The sequence below is a fragment of the Bombina bombina genome, chromosome 9 (genome assembly GCF_027579735.1).
Source record: "Bombina bombina isolate aBomBom1 chromosome 9, aBomBom1.pri, whole genome shotgun sequence".
In the NCBI taxonomy this organism is placed as follows: domain Eukaryota; kingdom Metazoa; phylum Chordata; class Amphibia; order Anura; family Bombinatoridae; genus Bombina; species Bombina bombina.
Window position 1 is genome coordinate 270,369,778 of NC_069507.1, and position 17,860 is coordinate 270,387,637.

The 17,860-nt window shown below is 43.9% G+C and overlaps 1 long non-coding RNA gene across 1 annotated transcript in view; it reads left to right on the plus strand.

Moving 5' to 3' along the window:
• The first annotated feature begins 15,320 nt into the window (after positions 1 to 15,320).
• LOC128640315 (uncharacterized) overlaps positions 15,321 to 17,860 on the plus strand; it is a 32,031-nt gene continuing 29,491 nt past the window's right edge. Inside the window, exon 1 of the long non-coding RNA XR_008399328.1 lies at positions 15,321 to 15,377. This is a non-coding gene — a long non-coding RNA (uncharacterized LOC128640315). The remainder of the gene's footprint in view (positions 15,378 to 17,860) is intronic.

Genomic DNA, 17,860 nt, shown 5'->3' on the forward strand with positions numbered 1-17,860 from the left:
AAAGAATTACAGCTCACTCCACTAGAGCTGTGGCTTCCACTTGGGCCTTTAAGAATGAGGCCTCTGTTGAACAGATTTGCAAGGCTGCAACTTGGTCTTCACTTCATACTTTTTCCAAATTTTACAAATTTGACACTTTTGCTTCTTCGGAGGCTATTTTTGGGAGAAAGGTTCTTCAGGCAGTGGTTCCTTCTGTATAATGAGCCTGCCTTTCCCTCCCGTCATCCGTGTACTTTTGCTTTGGTATTGGTATCCCAGAAGTAATGATGACCCGTGGACTGATCACACATAACAGAAGAAAACATAATTTATGCTTACCTGATAAATTCCTTTCTTCTGTTGTGTGATCAGTCCACGGCCCGCCCTGTTTTTAAGGCAGGTAAATATCTTTTAAATTATACTCCAGTCACCACTTCACCCTTGGTTACTCCTTTCTCGTTGATTCTTGGTCGAATGACTGGGACTGACGTAGAGGGGAGGAGCTATATGCAGCTCTGCTGGGTGAATCCTCTTGCATTTCCTGTTGGGGAGGAGTTATATCCCAGAAGTAATGATGACCCGTGGACTGATCACACAACAGAAGAAAGGAATTTATCAGGTAAGCATAAATTATGTTTTTGACAAGATGAGTCCATGGCCCGCCCTGTTCTTTTAGACAGGTTGTGGGTTATGTAAACTTCAGACACCTCTGCACCTTGGATTTTCCTTTATCTTCCTAACTTCGGTCGAATGACTGGAGTGGGAGGAAGGGGAGGAGCTATTTAACAGCTCTGCTCTTACCTGATAAATTTATTTCTTTTTTGACACGATGAGTCCACGGCCCGCCCTGTTTATTGTAAGACAGGTTGTGGGATATTGTAAACTTCAGTCACCTCTGCACCTTAGCTTTTCTTTTCCTAACTTTGGTCGAATGACTGGAGTGGGAGGGAAGGGAGGAGCTATTAACAGCTCTGCTGTGGTGCTCTTTGCTGCCTGCTGCTGACCAGGAGGTGAATATCCCATTAGTAATTAAGATGATCCGTGGACTCATCGTGTCAAATAAGAAATACATTTATGTAAGCATAAATTTTCTTATTTAGTATTTTCTTCTGTGATCTCTCAGCACATAAAAAAGAAAATGTATGCTTACCTGATAAATTTTATTTCTTTTTTAAGACACGATGAGTCCACGGATCATCTTAATTACTAATGGAATTTTCACCTCCTGGTCAGCAGGAGGCAGCAAAGAGCACCACAGCAGAGCTGTTAATAGCTCCTCCCTTCCCTCCCACTCCAGTCATTCGACCAAAGTTAGGAAAAGAAAAGCTAAGGTGCAGAGGTGACTGAAGTTTACAATATCCCACAACCTGTCTTACAATAAACAGGGCGGGCCGTGGACTCATCATGTCAAAAAAGAAATAAATTTATCAGGTAAGCATAAATTTTCTTTTCTTTTTTAAGACACGATGAGTCCATGGATCATCTTAATTACTAATGGGATCCAATACCCAAGCTAGAGTACCCAGATGATACGGGAGGGACAAGACAGGACACCTAAACGCAAGGCACCACTGCTTGAAGAACTTTTCTCCCAAAAGCGGCCTCAGCCGAGGCAAAAGTGTCAAATTTGTAGAATTTTGTAAAAGTATGCAGAGAAGACCAAGTTGCAGCCTTGCAAATCTGTTTCACAAAAGCCTCATTTCTGAATGCCCATGAGGAAGTAACAGCCCTCGTGGAATGAGCAGTAACCTTTTCAGGAGGTTGATGTCCCGCAGTCTCATACGCAAAGCGTATGACTCTTTAACCAAAAAGAAAGAGAAGGAGCCGTGTCTTTCTGTCCCTTCAGTTTCCCGGAAAAAATATCACAAATAAAGAAGACTGACGAAAGTCCTTTGTTGCCTGAAGATAAAACTTCAAAGCACGGACCACATCCAGATTGTGCAGAAGTCGCTCCTTCTGAGAAGGAGGATTAGGACACATTGAAGGAACAACAATCTCCTGATTAATGTTCCGATCAGAAACAACCTTAGGCAGAAAACCTAGCTTTGTACGTAAAACCACCTTATCTGAATGAAAGATAAGGTAAGGAGAATCATACTGTAAAGCCGAAAGCTCTGATACTCTTCAAACAGAGGAAATAGCAACAAGAAATAAAACCTTCCATGATAACTTAATATCTAAGGAATGCATAGGCTCAAACGCAGTCCCCTGAAGAACCTTGATAACTAAATTTAGACTCGGAGGAGTAACAGGCTTGAACACAGGTCTGATCCTGACCAAGGCCTGACAAAAGGATTGTACATCTGGAACATCTGCCAGACGCTTGTGTAGCAAGATAGATAAGGCAGATATTTGACCCTTTAAAGAACTTGTTGACAAACCTTTCTCTAAACCCTCTTGAAGAAAGGACAAGATTCTAGGAATTCTAATTCTATTCCCGGAATAGCCCTTGGATTCACACCAAAAAAGATATTTACACCAAATTTTATGGTAAATCTTTCTTTCTCGTTACAGGGTTACGAGCCTGTATCATGGTCTCAATGACCGATTCAGAAAAACCCTGCTTGGATAAAGTTCAATCTCCAAGCAGTCGGCTTCAGAGAAACTAGATTTTGGTGAAGGAAGGGACCCTGTAATAGAAGGTTCTTCCTCAACGGAAGTCTCCAAGGTGGCAGAGATGACATTTCCACCAGATCTACATAGCAAATCTTGCGAGGCCAAGCCGGAGCAATTAGGATCACCGACGCCCTCTCCTGCTTGATTCGAGGAAGAAATGCAAACGGAGGATATAGGTATGCTAGACTGAAAGTCCAAGGAACCGCCAGAGCGTCTATCATTTCCGCCTGGGGGTCCCTGGACCTCGAACCGTATCTCGGGAGCTTGGCATTCTGACGAGATGCCATGAAATCTAATTCCGGCTGACCCCACTTGAGAATCAGACTGGAAAACACTTCCAGATGAAGTTCCCACTCTCCCGGATAAAAAGTCTGCCTGCTCAGGAAGTCCGCCTCCCAGTTCCCCACCCCTCGGATGTGGATTGCCGACAGGCAGCAAGAATGGGCCTCCGACCACTGAATTATTTTGGTTACCTCTGTCATCGCTAAAGAACTCCTTGTTCCTCCAGGATGATTGATGTAAGCCACTGAAGTTATGTTGTCCGACTGGAATCTGATGAACTGGACTGAGGCTAACTGCGGCCAAGCCAGAAGAGCGTTGAAGATCGCTCTCAGCTCCAAAATGGTTTATAGGAAGAACACTGCTCCCCATCCCTGAAGGCTGGCGTCTGTTGTCACGATCACCCAGGATGGACTGCGGAAGCAGGTTCCTTGGGAGAGATGATCCAGAGACAACCACCATTGAAGAGAATCCCTTGTCTCCTGCTCCAGAAGTATTCTAGGAGACAAATAATCTCTGTTCCATTGCCTGAACATGCTTAACTGCAAAGGTCTGAGATGAAACTGAGCAAACGGCATGATGTCCATTGCCACTACCATCAACCCGATCATTTCCATACACTGAGCCACTAATGGCCGAGGGGTGGACTGAAGAATTAGACAAGTATTGATAATCTTTGAGTGTCTGTTATGGTTCCTAAGAAAGTTACCGTTGTATTGGGAACTAGGGAACTCTTTTTTCCAAATGTACCTTGTACCTTCCACCCGTGAGACTGCAGGAAGGAATGCACCATCTCTGTGTGGGACTTTGCTTGATGCAAAGAAGACGCCTGGACTAGGATGTCGTCCAGATAGGGTGCCACCGCTTTGCCTCTTAACCGAAGAACTGCCAGAAGGGATCCCAGAACCTTTGTGAAAATTCTGGGAGCTGTAGCAAGATTGAACGGAAGAGCCACAACCTGGAAGTGTTTGTCCAGAAATACGAATCTTAGAAACCTGTGATGATCCTTGTGAATGGGAATATGCAGGTAAGCGTCCTTCAAATCCACTGTTGTCATAAATTGACCCTCTTGGATCAAAGGAAGAATGGAACGAATAGTTTCCATCTTGAAGGACGGTACCCTGAGAAATTTGTTTAGACTCTTGAGATCTAAAATTGGCCTGAAGGTTCCTTCTTTTTTGGGGACCACAAAGAGATGGGAATAAAACTCCTGGCCCAGTTCCTGAGTCGGAACTGGGACAATCACTCCCAGATCTGAGAGGTCTCTTACGCAATGTAAGAACGCCTCTCTTTCTTTTTGTCAGGTCTGCAGAGAATCTTGAAAGTAAAAGTCTGCCTCTGGGAGGAAGACTTTTGAACTCCAGTTTGTATCCCTGGGACACAATCTCTACTGCCCAGGGATCCTGCAAATCTCAAACCCAAGCCTGAGAGAAAAGAGAAAGTCTGCCCCCTACAAGATCCGGTCCCGGATCGGGGCATGACCATCATGCTGTCTTTGACTCAATGGCAGGCTTTTTGGATTGTTTACCCTTGTTCCAAGATTGATTTGGTCTCCGTGCAGGCTTGGGCTGTTCCTACATGGCGGAGGTAGAGGAGAAATTTCCCTTAAAATGTCAAAAGGAACGAAAATTATTCTGACGTCCTTTTTGCTTGTTTCTCTTATCTTGAGGAAGAAGATGGCCTTTACCTCCCGAGATATCAGAGATAATTTCAGCTAGACCGGGTCCAAACAAGGTCTTCCCCTTGTAAGGAATAGCCAAAAGCTTAGATTTTTGAGGATACATCCACAGACCAAGGTTTTAACCATAAAGCTCTGCGGGCTAAGATAGAGAAACTTGATATCTTCACCCCCAGTTTAATAATCTGAAGGGAAGCATCAGTAATAAAAGCATTGGCAAGATTCAGAGCCTTTATCCTGTCCTGAATCTCTTCCAAGGACGTCTCAGTCCTCAGAGACTCAGAGCATCAAACCAATAGGCTTTCAAACTATAACAGACCCAGACCGGCACCACATAGATTGTTGTAAAAGGAGCTATTTATTAGTACGAGTTTAAAACAATTTAGCACACCAAAGTAACAAACAATACCAAAACAGCTACTGCTCGGTTTAAAAAGTTAAACGGCTACAACCTCGGCCCGATGACGTCATCGGGCCGAGACAACCATCATTGAGGATACCCACAGGGCACCAGCGGTGTTAAATGTTCATAGGTGGCTCCTTACCTTAAGTTTATTTGGACACCGTAAGCCCGGATTATTGTCAGTGGAGCTCCGAGAGCTGGAGAAGGAGAGAGACATGGGACAATAATGCCTGCATAGAGAGGAATCGGCGGAAATGGATCAAGCCCCACAGTAAGTGTCATATGTCTATTTACTTTTGCTGCTGTGGATAACAAAGTGCTTTAAATAATAAAGGGACCAATACTGATATATGTAGAACCGTTATCGCAGCTACTTTAGAGTTCTTTGATCATCAAGTGGACTGTATTGATTTAAACCCCTGTACTTCTTGGATCCTGCCGTGTATGTGTATCAGCGCATAGTATGTGTGTAAACCAATAGGCTGCCGCGCTAGTGACGGTAGCAATGCACGTAGCTGGCTGCCACTGTAAGCCCTGGTGAACATAAATCTTCTTAAGAAGACCCTCTAATTTCTTATCCATAAGCGCAACTATCCTCTATATGAATAGTAGTCCTCTTAGCAAAGGTGGAGACGGCCCCTTCTACCTTAGGACTTGTTTGCCAAGACTCCTTAAAGGAGTCCGCTACAGGAAACATCTTCTTGAAAATAGGCGAAGGAGAAAAAGGAATGCCTGGTCTCCCCCATTCCTTAGAAATCATTTTCGAAGCTTTCTTTGGAACTGGAAAAACATCAGAGTAAGAGGGAACTTCAAAATATCTGTCCAGCTTACTAGACTTCTCTGGAATAACCATGACTGTTGAATCACAATCACCCAAAGTAACCAAAACCGCTCTAGGTAATAGACGGAGGTGTTCTAATTTAAATCTTAAAGTGACAACCTCTGAATCCGTCAGAGGCAAAGTACCCTCTGAATCCGAGATTTCCCCATCAGATACGGCAGTAGTATCCTCCTCTTGTCCTTGGGAGGATACTTCCGAAATAGCCACAATGGCGTCTGAACTAACTGAATGGTCTGGCCTTCCTCTTACGTTTGCCCTGCTACATTGGAAAGGCAGACAATGCATCAGAAATTGTAGAAGACATGAGAGAAGCTATGTCTTTTTTTAAATAACTCCAGCAGGCGCTAAAGCAGAGGTGCAGGGTACTGCTTGTGCGGGCGGTACACTTTGGGGCATAACTTGACCCTTGTCAATAGACCCTGGGGTAACATCAGCCTTAGAATTTTTTTTCTCAGAAAAATATAATTCCTGAAACTTAAAGTCCTCTGAATACATGTGGGACAAAAAGAAATTGGTGGTTCCACATTAGCTTCCAGAAAGGAGCAAGAAACATCCTGCAAGACCCCTTGGTCCATATTTGTTCACAATTGGTCTTTTTATGCAATAAAGACAATGTAAAAAAAAACGTTACTGTCTCTTTAAATTCAAAGAGACAACTATTTCTTCTGTTATGTGTGATCAGTCCACGGGTCATCATTACTTCTGGGATATAACTCCTCCCCAACAGGAAATGCAAGAGGATTCACCCAGCAGAGCTGCATATAGCTCCTCCCCTCTACGTCAGTCCCAGTCATTCTCTTGCACCCAACGACTAGATAGGATGTGTGAGAGGACTATGGTGATTATACTTAGTTTTTATGACTTCAATCAAAAGTTTGTTATTTTAAAATAGCACCGGAGCGTGTTATTACTTCTCTGGCAGAGTTTGAGGAAGAATCTGACAGAGATTTTTTACTATGATTTTAACCGGAGTCGTTAAGATCATATTGCTGTTCTCGACCATCTGAGGGAGGTAAAGGCTTCAGATCAGGGGACAGCGGGCAGATGAATCTGCATTGAGGTATGTGGCAGTTTTTATTTTCTGAATGGAATTGATGAGAAAAGCCTGCCATACCGTTAAAATGACATGTATGTATACACTTCAGTATTCTGGGGATGGTATTTCACCGGAACTACTGTGTTAAAGGTCACTAATCCTTTTAATAACTATTCTCATGTTAAACGTTTTTGCTGGAATGTAGAATCGTTTACATTGCTGAGGTACTGTGTGAATAAATATTTGGGCATTATTTTCCACTTGGCAGTTTTTTGCTTTAATTGTGACAGTTTCGTTTCTCTTCACTGCTGTGTGGGAGAGGGAGGGGCCGTTTTTGGCGCTCTTTGCTACGCATCAAGAAATTCCAGTCAGCTACTTTTATATTTCCTGCATGATCCGGTTCATCTCTGACAGATCTCAGGGGTCTTCAAGGTGGAGGGAGCAGTTTCTACTTTAGCTAAGCGTACCACTATCCCGGTGGAGGATAGCTGTGCTTTCTCAGATCCAATGGATAAAAAATTAGAGGGTTACCTTAAGAAAATGTTTGTTCAACAAGGTTTTATATTACAACCCCTTGCATGTATCGCGCCGATTACGGCTGCGGCAGCATTTTGGATTGAGTCGCTTGAAGAGAACCTTAGTTCCTCTACGCTAGACGACATTACGGACAGGCTTAGAGTCCTTAAACTAGCTAATTCTTTCATTTCGGAGGCCGTAGTACATTTAACCAAACTTACGGCTAAGAACTCAGGATTCGCCATACAGGCACGCAGGGCACTGTGGCTAAAATCCTGGTCAGCTGATGTTACTTCTAAGTCCAAATTACTTAATATACCTTTCAAGGGGCAGTCCTTATTCGGGCCCGGTTTGAAAGAAATTATCGCTGACATTACGGGAGGTAAGGGCCACGCCCTACCTCAAGACAAGGCCAAAGCTAAGGCTAGACAGTCTAATTTTCGTCCCTTTCGGAATTTCAAAACAGGAGCAGCATCAACCTCCACTGCACCAAAACAGGAAGGAGCTGTTGCTCGTTACAGGCAAGGCTGGAAGCCTAACCAGTCCTGGAACAAAAGCAAGCAGGCCAGGAAACCTGCTGCTGCCCCAAAGACAGCATGAACCGAGAGCCCCCGATCCGGGACCGGATCTAGTAGGGGGCAGACTCTCTCTCTTCGCCCAGGCCTGGGCAAGAGATGTTCAGGATCCCTGGGCACTAGAGATCATATCTCAGGGATACCTTCTAGACTTCAAATTATCTCCCCCAAGAGGGAGATTTCATCTGTCAAGGTTGTCAACAAACCAGATAAAGAAAGAAGCGTTTCTACGCTGCGTACAAGATCTGTTAACAATGGGAGTGATCCATCCGGTTCCGTGGTCGGAACAAGGACAAGGGTTCTACTCAAACCTGTTTGTGGTTCCCAAAAAAGAGGGAACTTTCAGGCCAATCTTAGATTTAAAGACTCTAAACAAATTCCTAAGAGTTCCATCGTTCAAAATGGAAACTATTCGGACAATCTTACCCATGATCCAAGAGGGTCAGTACATGACCACAGTGGATTTAAAGGATGCTTACCTTCACATACCGATCCACAAAGATCATCACCGGTATCTAAGGTTTGCCTTCTTAGACAGGCACTACCAGTTTGTAGCTCTTCCATTCGGATTGGCTACGGCTCCAAGAATCTTCACAAAGGTTCTGGGTGCCCTTCTAGCGGTACTAAGACCGCGAGGGATTTCGGTAGCTCCGTACCTAGACGACATTCTAATACAAGCTTCAAGCTTTCAAACTGCCAAGTCTCATACAGAGTTAGTTCTGGCATTTCTAAGGTCGCATGGATGGAAAGTGAACGAAAAGAAGAGTTCTCTCTTTCCTCTCACAAGAGTTCCATTCTTGGGGACTCTTATAGATTCTGTAGAGATGAAGATTTACCTGACAGAAGACAGGTTAACAAAACTTCAAAATGCATGCCGCGTCCTTCATTCCATTCAACACCCGTCAGTAGCTCAATGCATGGAGGTGATCGGCTTAATGGTAGCGGCAATGGACATAGTACCTTTTGCACGCCTACACCTCAGACCGCTGCAATTATGCATGCTAAGTCAGTGGAATGGGGATTACTCAGATTTGTCCCCTACTCTGAATCTGAATCAAGAGACCAGAAATTCTCTTCTATGGTGGCTCTATCGGCCACACCTGTCCAGGGGGATGCCATTCAGCAGGCCAGACTGGACAATTGTAACAACAGACGCCAGCCTACTAGGTTGGGGCGCTGTCTGGAATTCTCTGAAGGCTCAGGGACTATGGAATCAGGAGGAGAGTCTCCTTCCAATAAACATTCTGGAATTGAGAGCAGTTCTCAATGCCCTTCTGGCTTGGCCCCAGTTAATAACTCGGGGGTTCATCAGGTTTCAGTCGGACAACATCACGACTGTAGCTTACATCAACCATCAGGGAGGGACAAGAAGCTCCCTAGCAATGATGGAAGTATCAAAGATAATTCGCTGGGCAGAGTCTCACTCTTGCCACCTGTCAGCAATCCACATCCCGGGAGTGGAGAACTGGGAGGCGGATTTCTTGAGTCGCCAGACTCTTCATCCGGGGGAGTGGGAACTTCATCCGGAGGTCTTTGCCCAAATACTTCGACGTTGGGGCAAACCAGAGATAGATCTCATGGCGTCTCGCCAGAACGCCAAACTTCCTCGCTACGGGTCCAGATCCAGGGATCCGGGAGCAGTTCTGATAGATGCTTTGACAGCACCTTGGAACTTCAGGATGGCTTATGTGTTTCCACCCTTCCCGCTGCTTCCTCGATTGATTGCCAAAATCAAACAGGAGAGAGCATCAGTAATTCTAATAGCACCTGCTTGGCCACGCAGGACTTGGTATGCAGATCTAGTGGACATGTCATCCTGTCCGCCTTGGTCTCTACCTCTAAGACAGGACCTTCTGATACAGGGTCCATTCAAACATCAAAATCTAACTTCTCTGAAGCTGACTGCTTGGAAATTGAACGCTTGATTTTATCAAAACGTGGTTTTTCTGAGTCGGTTATTGATACCCTGATTCAGGCTAGGAAGCCTGTTACCAGAAGGATTTACCATAAAATATGGCGGAAATACCTATACTGGTGCGAATCCAAAGGTTACTCCTGGAGTAAGGTTAGGATCGCTAGGATATTGTCTTTTCTACAAGAAGGTTTAGAAAAGGGTTTATCAGCTAGTTCATTAAAGGGACAGATTTCAGCTCTGTCCATCTTGTTACACAGACGTCTGTCAGAAAATCCAGACGTCCAGTCCTTTTGTCAGGCTTTAGCTAGGATCAAGCCTGTGTTTAAAGCTGTTGCTCCACCATGGAGTTTAAACTTAGTTCTTAACGTTTTACAGGGTGTTCCGTTTGAACCCCTTCATTCCATTGATATAAAAATGTTATCTTGGAAAGTTCTGTTTTTAATGGCTATTTCCTCGGCTCGAAGAGTCTCTGAGTTATCAGCCTTACATTGTGATTCCCCTTATCTGATTTTTCACTCAGACAAGGTAGTTCTGCGTACTAAACCTGGGTTCTTACCTAAGGTAGTCACTAACAGGAACATCAATCAAGAGATTGTTGTCCCATCCTTGTGTCCAAATCCTTCTTCAAAGAAGGAACGTCTTTTACACAATCTGGATGTAGTTCGTGCCCTCAAGTTCTACTTGCAGGCAACTAAAGATTTTCGCCAAACTTCTTCCTTGTTTGTCGTTTACTCTGGACAGAGGAGAGGTCAAAAAGCTTCTGCTACCTCTCTCTCTTTTTGGCTTCGTAGCATAATACGTTTAGCCTATGAGACTGCTGGACAGCAGCCTCCTGAAAGAATTACAGCTCACTCCACTAGAGCTGTGGCTTCCACTTGGGCCTTTAAGAATGAGGCCTCTGTTGAACAGATTTGCAAGGCTGCAACTTGGTCTTCGCTTCATACTTTTTCCAAATTTTACAAATTTGACACTTTTGCTTCTTCGGAGGCTATTTTTGGGAGAAAGGTTCTTCAGGCAGTGGTTCCTTCTGTATAATGAGCCTGCCTATCCCTCCCGTCATCCGTGTACTTTTGCTTTGGTATTGGTATCCCAGAAGTAATGATGACCCGTGGACTGATCACACATAACAGAAGAAAACATAATTTATGCTTACCTGATAAATTCCTTTCTTCTGTTGTGTGATCAGTCCACGGCCCGCCCTGTTTTAAGGCAGGTAAATATCTTTTAAATTATACTCCAGTCACCACTTCACCCTTGGTTACTCCTTTCTCGTTGATTCTTGGTCGAATGACTGGGACTGACGTAGAGGGGAGGAGCTATATGCAGCTCTGCTGGGTGAATCCTCTTGCATTTCCTGTTGGGGAGGAGTTATATCCCAGAAGTAATGATGACCCGTGGACTGATCACACAACAGAAGAAAGGAATTTATCAGGTAAGCATAAATTATGTTTTTACTGTGACGTTTTAAACGATAATTAAGTCATAAATTATCTTAGAAACATCACAAAAACACCTCTGCACCTCCTAAGCTGTGCTGAGGTGCTCCTACCTGCCCAGCAATAACGCAGCTAGAGAGTTGAAATAGCGCAAACACCACATGGTACAGAGCGCAGCAGCGTTACAGAAAAGTCTCCCTAACCGATGTTAGAAACGCATGCTCAATTTCACAGACCATGTGCTTCTACACCGCCTCTCAGGAAATGTCCTCTTTACTGCCTAACTTCCAGACTGATGCACAGTGTGAAATGGCGCGAGTTGGAAGCTCCGCCCATCGCGGGCTTATACAACAAAATGAAAGTTTTAACGTCTTTGTATTTTTGAAAAAGACCTGTTATAAGTGAACAAACCACCAGTAAAAAGGTCCCCAGCCCCAGTATGCACCTAACGCTGTCCCTTATCTCTCCTAACCATTTGTGGAATGAGCCGTAACCCTCTTGGGAGGCTGCTGTCCAGCAGTCTCATATGCAAAACATATGATGTTCTGCAGCCAAAAAGAAAGAGAAGTAGCTGTAGCGTTCTGTCCCTTACGTTTTCCTGAGAAAAACACAGACGACTGACGAAAGTCCTTTTCGCCTGTAAATAAAGCTTTAAAGCACGGACCAAGTCTAAACTTTCTGTCCCCTTCGTTCTATATGAGAAGGATTAGGACACAAGGAAGGAACAACAATCTCCTGATTAATGTTCCGAAAACCTTAGGAAAAATAGATTTGACCCTTTAGGGAACTTGACGATAAACCATTCTCCAAACCCTCTTTGAGAAGAGACAAAATTCTAGGAATCCTAACTCTACTTCATGAGTAGCCCATGGATTCACACCAATAGAGATATTTACACCATATCATATGCTACATTTTTCTAGTGACAGGCTAACGAGTCTGAATCATGGTCCCAATGATCGAGTCAGAAAAACCCTGCTTGTATAATATTAAGCGTTCAATCTCCAAGCAGTTTCAGAGATATCAGATTTGGGTCAAGGAGGGTCCTTGAATTAGAAGGTCCTTTCTCACAGAAGTCCCCAAGGTGGCCGAGAAGACATGTCCACCAGATCTTACAAAGGTCCCTGACTGGGTTCGAACCCTTAACCATGAGCTTTCAAGCCAGGCTTGTTAACCACTAGGTGCATACCAAACCCTGCGAGGCCAAGCCGGTGCTATGAGGATCACCGACGCCCTCTCCTGCTTGATTCGAGCAATGACCAGAGTAAGAAAAGCAAATGGGGGAAAAAGCTGGAGAACACTTCCGGATGGAGTTCCCACTCCCCCAGATGAAAGGTCTGCCTGCTCAGGAATCCACCTCCCAGGAGTCCACCCCTGGGATGTGGATCGCTGACAGACAGCAAGAATGGACCTCCGCCCACTGAATAATTTTTGGTACCTCTGTCATCACTAAGGAACTCCTCGTTCCTCCCTGATGATTGATGTAAGCGATTGACGTTATCTTGTCCAACTGGAACCTAATAAACTGGACCCGAGGCTAACTGATACCAGGCCAGGAGAACATTGTAGATCGCTCTCAGCTCCAGAATGTTTATAGGAAGAACAGACGCTGGCTGAGTCCAAACCCCCTGAGCCCTTAGGGAGCCCCAGACTGCTCCCCACCCTAGAAGGCTGGCGTCTGTTGTCACTATCACCCAAGGTGGTCTGTGAAAGCAGGTTCCCTGGGAGAGATGATCCAGAGACAACCACCATTGAAGAGAATCCCTTGTCTCCTGTTCCAGTAGCATTCGAGGAGACAAATCTGTATAATCTCCGATCCATTGTTTGAGCATGCTTAACTGTAGAGGTCTGAGATGGAACCGAGCAAACGGGATGATGTCCATTGCCGCCACCATCAGCCCTAATACCTCCATGCACTGAGCCACTGAAAGCGGAGGAGAGGACTGAATGACTAGACAAGTATCGATAATCTCTGATTTCCTGACATTCCGTCAGATATATCTTCATTGATATGTAATCTTCATTGATATGCTTGGGAATAAGGAACTCTTTTCCAAAGTTACCTTCCACCCGTATGATCACGGGAAGGATAACACCATGTCTGTGTGAAATCTTGGTTGCTGTAAGGATGGCGCCTGGACTAGGATGTCGTCCAGATGGGGCGCCACTGCAATGCCCCGTAACCGAAGCACTGCCAACAGCAATCCCAGAGCCCTTGTAAAAACTCTGAGAGTTGTGACAAGACCGAAAGGCAGAACCACAAACTGGAAGCATTTGGCCAGAAAGGCAAACCTTAGAACTTGAGACGACTCTTGTGAATGGTACATGAAGGTACGCGTCCTGTAAATCCACTGTTGTCATAAATTGACCCTCTTGGATCAAAGGAAGAATGGAGCGATAGCTTCCATCTTGAAGGACGGTACACTAGGAAAGTTGTTTAGACTCAGTGGTCTGAAGGTTCCCTCTTTTTTGGGAACCACAAACCGATTGGGATAAAAAACCCGACCCTGTACCTGTATAGGAACTGGAACAAGTCACTCCCAGGTCTGAGAGGTCTCCTACGCAGAGTAAGAACGCCTCTCCTTCGTCTGATATGCAGATAATCTTGAAAGCAGAAACCTGTCTCTGGGAGGAAAACTTTTGAACTCTAAAGTTGAATCCCAGGGACCTATTTTCTATTGCCCAGGGGTCCTGAACAGTTGGAGCCCAAACCTGAGCTAAGACGGAAAGTCTGCCCCCTGCAAGACCCAGTCCCGGATCGGGGGCATGTCCTTCATGCTGTCCTTGATTCAACAGTAACACAGTCCAAAGAAAACAGCAGCACTCACCACTTTATGCAAAAGGTTCCATCTTTATTTGGATATTCAAAGAAGAAAAGACAACGTTTCGGACCTCTAGTCCTTAGTCATGTCAAAACTAGAGGTCCGAAACGTTGTCTTTTCTTTTTGAATATCCAAATAAAGATGGAACCTTTTGCATAAAGTGGTGAGTGCTGCTGTTTTCTTTGGACTGTTACAAGTTTAGGGGTTTTTGTGTGGTACCCCTACAGCCTGCACCACCCACTTATCTTTGTGCTGTACCACCTGGACTGTGCTTGATTCAACAGTAGCCTGTTTGGAATTTTTTTTTTTTTAAATTTCAAAAGAGACTATTTCCGCCAAGCCAGGTCCCAACAAGGTCTTCCCCTTGTAAGGAATTGCTAAAAGCTTAGACTTAGAGCGGACATCCGTAGATCAAGGCTTTAACCATAAGGCTCTGTGAGAGAAACCTGAAACCAATGCTCCCAGTTTGATAACTTAAAGGGAACAATTTGAAATAAAGGAATTGGCCATTTTAAAAGCTTTTATCCTATCGTGGATCTTATCCAGGGGAGTTTCTGACTTAGTAGCATCAGACAACACATCAAACCAAATATTCCATCGCACTAGTGACAGTAGCAAAGTACACAGTTGGTTGCCATTGTAAGCCCTGGTGTACATCCCCTTTCTATTTTTTGTCCATAGGACCTTTGAAACCTCTAAGGGTATAGAAGTTCTCTTAGCTAAGCTGGAAACTACTCCTTCCACCCTAGGGAATGTTTGCTTAGCCTCCTTAGTTTAATCGGCTATGGGAAACATCTTTTCTTTTTTAAGACACGAGTCCACAAATCATCTTAATTACTAATGGGATATTCACCTCCTGGTCAGCAGGAGGAGGCAAAGAGCACCACAGCAGAGCTGTTTAATAGCTCCTCCCTTCCCTCCCACTCCAGTCATTCTCTTTGCCTACGTTAGTGATAGGAAGAGTTAAAGTGAGGTGTTAGTAATAGAATTCTTCAATCAAGTGTTTATTATTTTTAAAGTAGTGCAAAATTGTGCTGCTTTGTTCTAGGGTGTAGCCGTAGTCCATACCAGTCTCTTCAGTAGAGCTTTTGGTGGCTTTAGAGCATGGGAACTTGTGGGACATAATTCTCACTGCGCCTCCCATGTAATTGTTTGCTGCCCTTACCAAGAAAATCTGAGGGATATTTACTCAGGACTTTCGTTTTAAATTACAGGTCCATGTGAGGGGAGAGGACCTCGCAAACCTGGGAACTGCCTTACTGTCCGGCAGGAGTTATTGAGGTAAGTGCTAACTTTATTCTGGGGGTGAAGTAAGGAGACTCAGACGAAAGTTGGGCACTTAATTTTTATTTATTCCTCATTGGATTTAGCCTTCTTATCAGAGGCTTACAGATAGATTCCCTCAGAGTTTTAGGGAACACTTTGGGACAGTTAAATGCAGGCACTGAGGCTGTATGGGACATAGGCTCTAATTTCATAGTTAATGAGCTATGCATTAGAACAAGTGAAGTGATGTATGGGACTTGTGTTTTTTTTCATCTCCTGGCGGTTTAATAGTAGCCGACCGGGAGATCACATATTGTCATAACAGATGCATTGCTATCACTGAAGAGCTATACCTCAGATAAGCTCAGTGTGAGGCAACAGTTTAGATGCAGACACTGGGGCTGTATGGGAACATAGGCTTTCATTTCAGCCATAACGAAGCCATCACTGCAGAGCTATACATCAGATAAGCTCAGTGTGAGGCAATACATGTGACTTGTATTATCTCCCGTCGGTTTAATAATAGCCAACCGGGAGATCTCATATTGCCACAATTGTTGATTTGCCATAATCGTTGAGCGGTATTTCAGAATAAGCTCAGTGTGAGGCAATGCATGGGACTTACGTTCTTATTTCCCGGCGGTTTAATAATAGCCGACCGGGAGATCTCTTATGGCAATTAATGTGCTTTGCTTGAACGAGCTCAGTGTAAACACGTGTTTGATGCACAGCTACTTTAGTCTTGTAAAGCGACTGCATGATTCCATGTTGGTTTATTTTTCTCAGGCTAGAAGTTGTTCATATCGTTATTATACTCCTGAAGACCATTTTTCTAAGTAAGATATGATGGGTGGAGTTATGTGTGGCGCCAATTTAGTTGCGCACCACTTTGTTTATTCTTCGTGGTACAGGAAGATTTAGTGGAGAGTGTTTCTCTCGTTAAGGTGACAGTATTGCACCGAACAGTGTTTCCAAAGCGTTTAGTCCGCAATATCTAACCCTTTTCTGCAGAAATAAAAAGTTGAAACAAGTGCACACATAAAATAAAGTTACTTTTAAAATTTAAAGAGACGGTAAAGTTTTTTTATGTGTCAATTTTTATTAAAAAATTACACTCTTTTTCTGAACCTTCTCTTTATAAGGCGTTTGCTGTTTAGGAGTCTGTTGTCAATGGTCACTTTATGCCACAAATTTCTCCTATAGTGCCCACAAAATGTTATGGCCCACATGCAGTGCCCTGCGCTTCCTCACACACTTCGTCCGGAGTTACTCTGTATCTCATGCATTATATGTTTTTCCCACGTGGAAGAAAACATTACTAGAGGACTTATTTTCAATCATTTAAGGCGATGGATTCAGTAGTTGCTATTCCGAATGGTTCTTCCCTGTTAGATGAAGATACTTCGGCATTATATGAGAGAAAATTCTCAGTCTCAGATGAATAATATCTTTATTTGACCCTGGGGTTGTTTTTCTTTCAGTTCTTTAGCCTTAACACCTCCATTTGGTACTTTAGGAGGTTTTAGCTACCCTGGACGACTCAGACTATACCTGTGTAATCTATCCTAGTGCATCCAGTAAGTTATAAGGAATGGAAAAGACCGCATTCCCTATATTTAAAGAGATGTTTCACATAGCCGACTCGGCTAAGGAGGCTGGGCAAACATTCCCTAGGGTGGAAGGAGTAATTTCCAGCTTAGCTAAGAGAACTACTATACCATTAGAGGATAGTTGGATTTTTCAAAGGTCATATGGACGAAAATTAGAAAAGGGATGTACACCAGGGCTTACAATGGCATCCAGCTGTGTACTTTACTACCATCACTAGTGCGACGGCATATTGGTTTGATGCGTTGTCTGATGCTATTAAGTCAGAAATTCCCCTGGATAAAATCCAGGATAGGATAAAGGCTTTCAAATTGGCTAATTCCTTTATTTCAAATTCTTCCCTTCAAGTTATCGGAATGGGAGCATAGGTTTCAGGTTTCTCTGTTCCAGCTCACAGAGCCTTATGGTTAGAGCCTTGTTCTATGGAAATATGTTCTAAGTCTTAGCTTTTAACAATTCATTACAAGGGGAAGACATTGTTGGAACCTGGCTTGACGGAAAAAATCTCCTTTGAAATTTAAAAAAAAAAAAAAAAAAAAAGATCCAAATAGCCTGCTGTTGAATCAAAGACAGCATGAAGGACATGCCCCTGATCCGGGATCGGATCTTGTAGGGGGCAGACTTTCAGTCTTCGCTCAGGCTGAACAATAGAAAATAGTGTCCCAGGGATTCAAATTACAGTTCAGGAGTTTTCCTCCCAGAGGCAGGTTTCTGCTTTCAAGATTATCTGCAGATCAGACAAAAGGAGAGGCGTTCTTACACTGCGTAAGAGAAATCTCAGACCTGGGAATGATTGTTCCACAAAAAAGAGGGAACCATCAGAGTTCCAATACAGGTACAGAGTCTGTTTTTTTTTTATACCAATTGGTTTGTGGTTCCCAAAAAAGAGG